This window comes from Procambarus clarkii, chromosome 4, assembly GCF_040958095.1.
Source record: "Procambarus clarkii isolate CNS0578487 chromosome 4, FALCON_Pclarkii_2.0, whole genome shotgun sequence".
Classification (NCBI taxonomy): Eukaryota; Metazoa; Arthropoda; class Malacostraca; order Decapoda; family Cambaridae; genus Procambarus; species Procambarus clarkii.
In genome coordinates, this window is record NC_091153.1 from 3,419,532 (window position 1) to 3,425,596 (window position 6,065).

Consider the following 6,065-nt stretch of genomic DNA (forward strand, 5'->3'; position numbering starts at 1 on the left):
GACACGCTGGGAGGGGGGAGGAAAAGTGGGGTGGAGGGGAGGCAGAGATAAGCTGGGAGGGAGACGAAGGTAAGTAACCTCGTGTGCGTGTAGGCTTGTATGTGTGTTTGTGCGCTGTACACATGACAGTGCTCACGTACATGGCTCACAAACATGTGTATGTTTATCTTATTACCGGTGAGTGAAGCGAACCAGCAGCCCGCCATACCAGAAATCTTGGTTTGGGAGAGTGAGCATCACGCCTTCCCGGAGCCTAGTCCACTGCTAATCTAAACCCTTACAACACTCAAAGCAAAAGAAATTTCTTTCCCAATGATTCAAAATCACTTTATTATATAAAATATATAGATAGGCCTTAATCGCTCATTCGCCTATACTTAATTTTTAGGCTGTTTATATAACATGATCTACATGAACTCCACATTCCACAAAGTCAAAAAACTGGCAAATGCTTTTTAATATCGACAAATGCAAGACGTTGCATGTGAGGCATAGCAACCCACGTCACAACTACCAAATTAATAACATTACATTGCAGCAGATTGACGAAGAAAAGGACTGGAGTAAAAATTCACCATTCACGGTGTTGTGTTGACGGTATAGGTTAAGTAATAATTGTAAATAAGAAGCAATAAGATGCTTATCTAAACATACTAAGAAGGTTAGGTGAGGTCGGTGTTTTCTATGAAGCTTTTCAAGGTAAACTAAAATATTCACAATCAATTAGTATGTCACATATGCACTTATTAAATAAGCCAATATTGACTATAAGCAAGTGCGAGAACGGGTTGCAACCGTAATTCACAAGGTAGGAGGGAATATTAGCTAGAGAATCATTACTACAACACTTAACAAATGATGAGCGGAAGTACATATTAAGTATACAGACGACTGGTCACACATGAGGGAGACATCTCCCGTCACGCAGGGTGCAATCGCACCTCCACAGATCTCCCCAGTATCTCTTAGATACTGGTAATGGCTCAAAAGGGCCACCACTTACGGGCTATTCATGCCCGTGCCGCCTCTTGGGTGGCTTAATCTTTATCAATCTTTATCAATGGTCACACATCGAGGTAAGGTCAAGGGATTATGACCGCAGCTGCTTGCCCAAATTAATGAGTGCAGTCAAGAGGACAAAAGGTGACCTCAGGCTTCTAGGAACAAAGTGACCGACGGGTAATCGGATTATACCTTCCTTGGGGTGAAATGTTTGAGGCTATGGCTAACTGAACAAAGTTACAGCCCCGCTCCTGTGCCAGGTAAGTCCACTACGGGCTCACCATAGCCCGTGCTACTTGCCCCGCTCCTGTGCCAGGTAAGTCCACTACGGGCTCACCATAGCCCGTGCTACTTGCAACGTTTAGTTCCGAGTAGCTGAATCTAAAGCAACAACTGGAGACAGTCTTGTTGTAGGAGTGGACCTGGCAAGTCCTCCAGATCTTGTCTGTGGCAGCAATGAAGTGGAGCGGACAACTATGTGGGATGTGATCTTGTTGACCAAGTTGCAATATGTGAGTATTGAATGCAAAACTAACCGGGTGTGGAGCGTTGTGGTAATCATTCAGTATTAGGGACTTAGGCGGAAGTTACGAGTGTAGGTGATGACCAGGGAGGTCAAGTTCAAGTTCAAGTATGTTTATTGAGACAAAGAAAAAAAATACATCTCAAAGGAATAGAGTAGCTTAGGCTATTTCTACCCCCCCCCCCCTCCCTCCCCTCCCCAACCACTAGGGCTGGACGGTAGAGCGACGGTCTCGCTTCATGCAGGTCGGTGTTCAATCTCCTACCATCCAAGTGGCTGGGCAGAATTCCTTTCCAACCGTCCCATCCCAAATCCTTATCCTGATCCCTTCCAAGTGTTATATAGTCGTAATGGCTTGTCGCTTTCCCCTGATACTTCCCTCCCTCTACCCCCCTCTATTTCAAGTCCCTCAAGGGGCACACAAATTCAGAGAGTACAAATACACAAATCACAATACAAGAATCCCATTTAACATTGCAGGTTAATATAGTAAGCACAGCATATAAGTGTTACACTCTTGGGGCAAAATTCTTGTAGCTCCTAAGTATACTGTCTATCACACCATTATCACACATCGAAACAATTTGATGTGGTACACTACTTATTTCCTTATGTCTATAGTTATCAATAAGTTGACACTCTAATATATAATGTTCTAAGGTGTGGGCGTGCGGCATACTACATAATTTACACTCCTTATCTTTTTCACTGACATCAACACCGTATTGCCAGATATATTTGTATCCTAATCTTAATCTCATGTAAATTGAATCCTTCCAAGTAGACTTTCCTTTACCATAGGTAAAGGACGAATTTGTATTTATTATTGAATAATTCTTAAGTGTGTTACTACTGTCCACCATTGCCATTCTCTTTACCATTTCTTCACCCTCTTGGATCATCTTGATTCTTGTTTTTATTTGTTTCAAGGTTAACTGACATACAACATCAACAAGAGTTTTTTTCCGTGGCTCTCTTAACCATCTCATCAACTACCTCATTCAACAGTATTCCCACATGTGAAAGGATCCACATGAATCTTACTTTATACCCAGTTTTTTCTAATTCCTTAACATTCTCTCTACACTCAATTACACTATTCTGGTAAACTGGTCGTCTGCTAACCTCATTGTTAACTTTATCAATCGCTCTTTGTAAATCAATAAAAATTTGATAGTAATCATTATCATTAGCTTGACATTTAATAGTACAGAGGTACTTTTGCCTCTGAGGAACCCGAACAAATTACTAGACAGCTGATCACCTATCATATATAAATGGCTATTAAAATTATCCTCTCCATCATTTTGCAAAATCACGAGGTTAAGGATACTCTCCATTGGCTTTAGGGATAGGGATGATCATAGCTTTTTTTATATTTACTAGGAATACTGCCCTCTTTATAACTAATATTAAAGAGGTCTAACAGTGGGATTTTCGTCATAATGGCAAGTTCATTAAGTATTTCATAAGTTACTCCATCCTCCCCCCGGTAGATTTCCCAACTATGATCGCCATTATTAGTTCATCTCTGGTAATACCTGTGCAAGTGACATCACCACTGTTACCTGCTGTAAGTATAAGTTAGGATCTACCATAGTCTTTTCTTAGATCTTTCCAAGAATCTAATGACTTTCTCGTTACAGAGGACAATGAACTAAGCTTAGCAGCTTCCACCCAAACTTAGGTATACACAGCAACGTGTTGCTGTGTATACCATATGAAAGATTACGCAGTGTAGATAATAAACTAGCTATAAGTTCATCTAATATTCCTATCTCACTGGATAGTTAGTCATACATGGAATCGGGAGAAAATACCTGCCTCAATACAAAGAACAAATCAACTAACTAATCTTCTATGTATGTACTTTTACCTGAATAAACATTTGATTTGATTTGATTTGAACTCTGATTAAACAACAACCTCGCGACGCGATATATATAAATTTATGAGGTTACTGTAAAACTTTTTTGTCTGTGTGTTTTAATTTTAAATACAAAATAACAATTATTAATTCAATTAACATGTTATAGTGCAATGTTAACTTCCAATGTTAATATTATCACAAGTTATTTTACCTAGGGTAAAACTTTCACCAATGTTATAACAAAGTTAATGCACAAAGTTAATTTACCCAATATTGAGGTTTAAGTTATTTTATTAATTGAACATTCAAATTTTATTATTTATAAGTTTATTAATGATTGAGTACTAAATTTATATCACCATAACGTGCTTGAATCACTGAGACGAAAAAGTATGTAGTCCCAATACAACTGCATTTTCCTCGTGCTTTGGTTTTAAATACAAAATATAAATGTATAATGAATTTGAAATTATTTGGTTCGTGTTGTGTGGCCTTTTGTTTATGTTCCCGCGCCCTCTAATCTAGCTACGCCACTGAGATGATTTCGGCCTTACTAAGATACTAAGAGTTTTAAATAATTTATACAATTGGTTAGAGAACTAGCCAATGCTTTTTAATATTGAGAATGTAAGAGTGTGTAGGCAGAGCATAACAGTGCACCGCACAACTGTCACATTGTTCAGCTGGAAAAGATCAAGGAAAATGGGAGCTTGATTTGTTCAAATGGGGAAGATCGAAGATTTGAACAAATCAAATGGAGGGGGGGGGGGATCTTTGACAAGCCGCCGGCTTCCTGAGTCATCGAGACCACTAGTGTTAGTGGCTCTCAGGTAAACTCAGGTAATATCAACTACACTAGCTAGCACGCAGCAAAGGAAGTTAGGATCTACCATAGTCATTGAAAGTTTCACAAGTTGGACCGGTACGGTCAATAATTACCTGTAAAATTAAATTATTAAATTATTTATTTACAGATAAATACCTGTATTTACCTGAGGGTAAGTGCGAAGACAGGAAGCCGGCGGCTCATCGTTACTAGTAGTAATAATAATAATTAATATCAGCCTTGGAGAAAGGTCTAAACAGCGACCAAAAATAATTTGCTGCCCGAAACGCTGCGCGTACTAGTGGCTTTACAAGAATGTAATTACTATGCTATGTATCCTCACAATCCCAATGTAATCAACGAATTTAACGTGGACAGGAAACACTATATCTGTGATTGCCTTGTTATCAGTGACTTCAGATCAAATAGTATGAGGTACCTTGAGCTCTGTAATTACGTTATACACTCAGGAATATCGGTAGATATTCTTGTGCTGTACCCGGATTTTGCTAGTGGAGACTAATAGTTCAATAAGCCTTACTTCGTTTCAAGTTCTTACTTGATTCCATGTATGATTGGCCATCCTGTGAGGTGGGGATGTGGGATGAGCTTGTAGCTGGTTTTTGATCTACACTGTGTGGTCCTTCATACAGAATAGAGAAGCAGCACATTGCTCGGGATACCTAAGCGTGTTAAAAAATAAAATATATTGTTTGAGAGGAGTCTTGTAGAAACTGGTAGGAGTAATTATAATATAATGTTTCCATGATTCAATTCTTGGCTCTTGTGAAAATCGTGAAGTTGTTGTTTAGTCAGAGTTTGATTTGTTTTTGTATTGAGACATTGTATTGAGGTATTTTTTCCCACGTATGACTAACCATTCTGTGAGATGGGAGTATTAGTATTAGATGAACTTATATAACTAGTTTTTGATCTTCATTGTGTAATCTTTCATGCAGAATAGGGTAGCAGCACATTGCTGTGTATACCCAAGGGTACTAATAAAACAAAATGGGTCAGAAAAGCGGCATGTCAAAGGTTTCCCTGTTAATATTCATGATAAATTTTTTCAGATGAATTTTAAACAGAAGTAATATCTTAAATTAAGGTAGTTTTCAGTCTTACAATGTGGCTTGTTGAGCTTGAAGCTGTTGCCCCTTGTATGTGTTACATTTGACCTTTTACAGAAGAGGTCAATTCTTGGGGAGGTCAAGACGTTTGGGCGCGTTTCCTTAGCTGTATGCCTCATGCATATCAAATCAAATCAACTCAAATCAAGTGTTTATTCAGGTAAAAGTACATACATACAAGATGAGTTACAAACATAATGTTGAATTTCTAGAAAGAGTTAGTACTGTACATGCAAGGGATAAAGCCGCTAATACGCACAGCGTTTCGGGCAAGCAGAAGAATTATGAACTCGGGAATTAAGCGACTGTTAATTATGGGCTAATTACCTCCTGGTGAATCGCTGGCCTAAGTCGGCCTAAATCCTTGAAGGGGGGGGGGGTAAGAGGACCATGATAGGCCTCACGTATAGGCTTCCTTACCCTGACAACTATTATATAAAAAGGGAATTATTCCCGGCAAAATTAAATATTAGTCTATAAATTGCGAATACGGCAGTGAATACGTCGTTAGTTATTAGATAAAGAGCGGTGAGGTATAGAGGGTATACGTGGTCCCGGAAGCACATACCCCCGGGTATAATACAGGGCCAAACACCGCATTTTGGTGAATGTCAAGCAGAGACAAGTATAAGGAAGGAGGCGGGGCGGCGGATCCTCTAGCCAGGGCCCCTAAAGGCGTTCCGGCCGCTGCTGATCCCCTTATGGCGGGAAGGA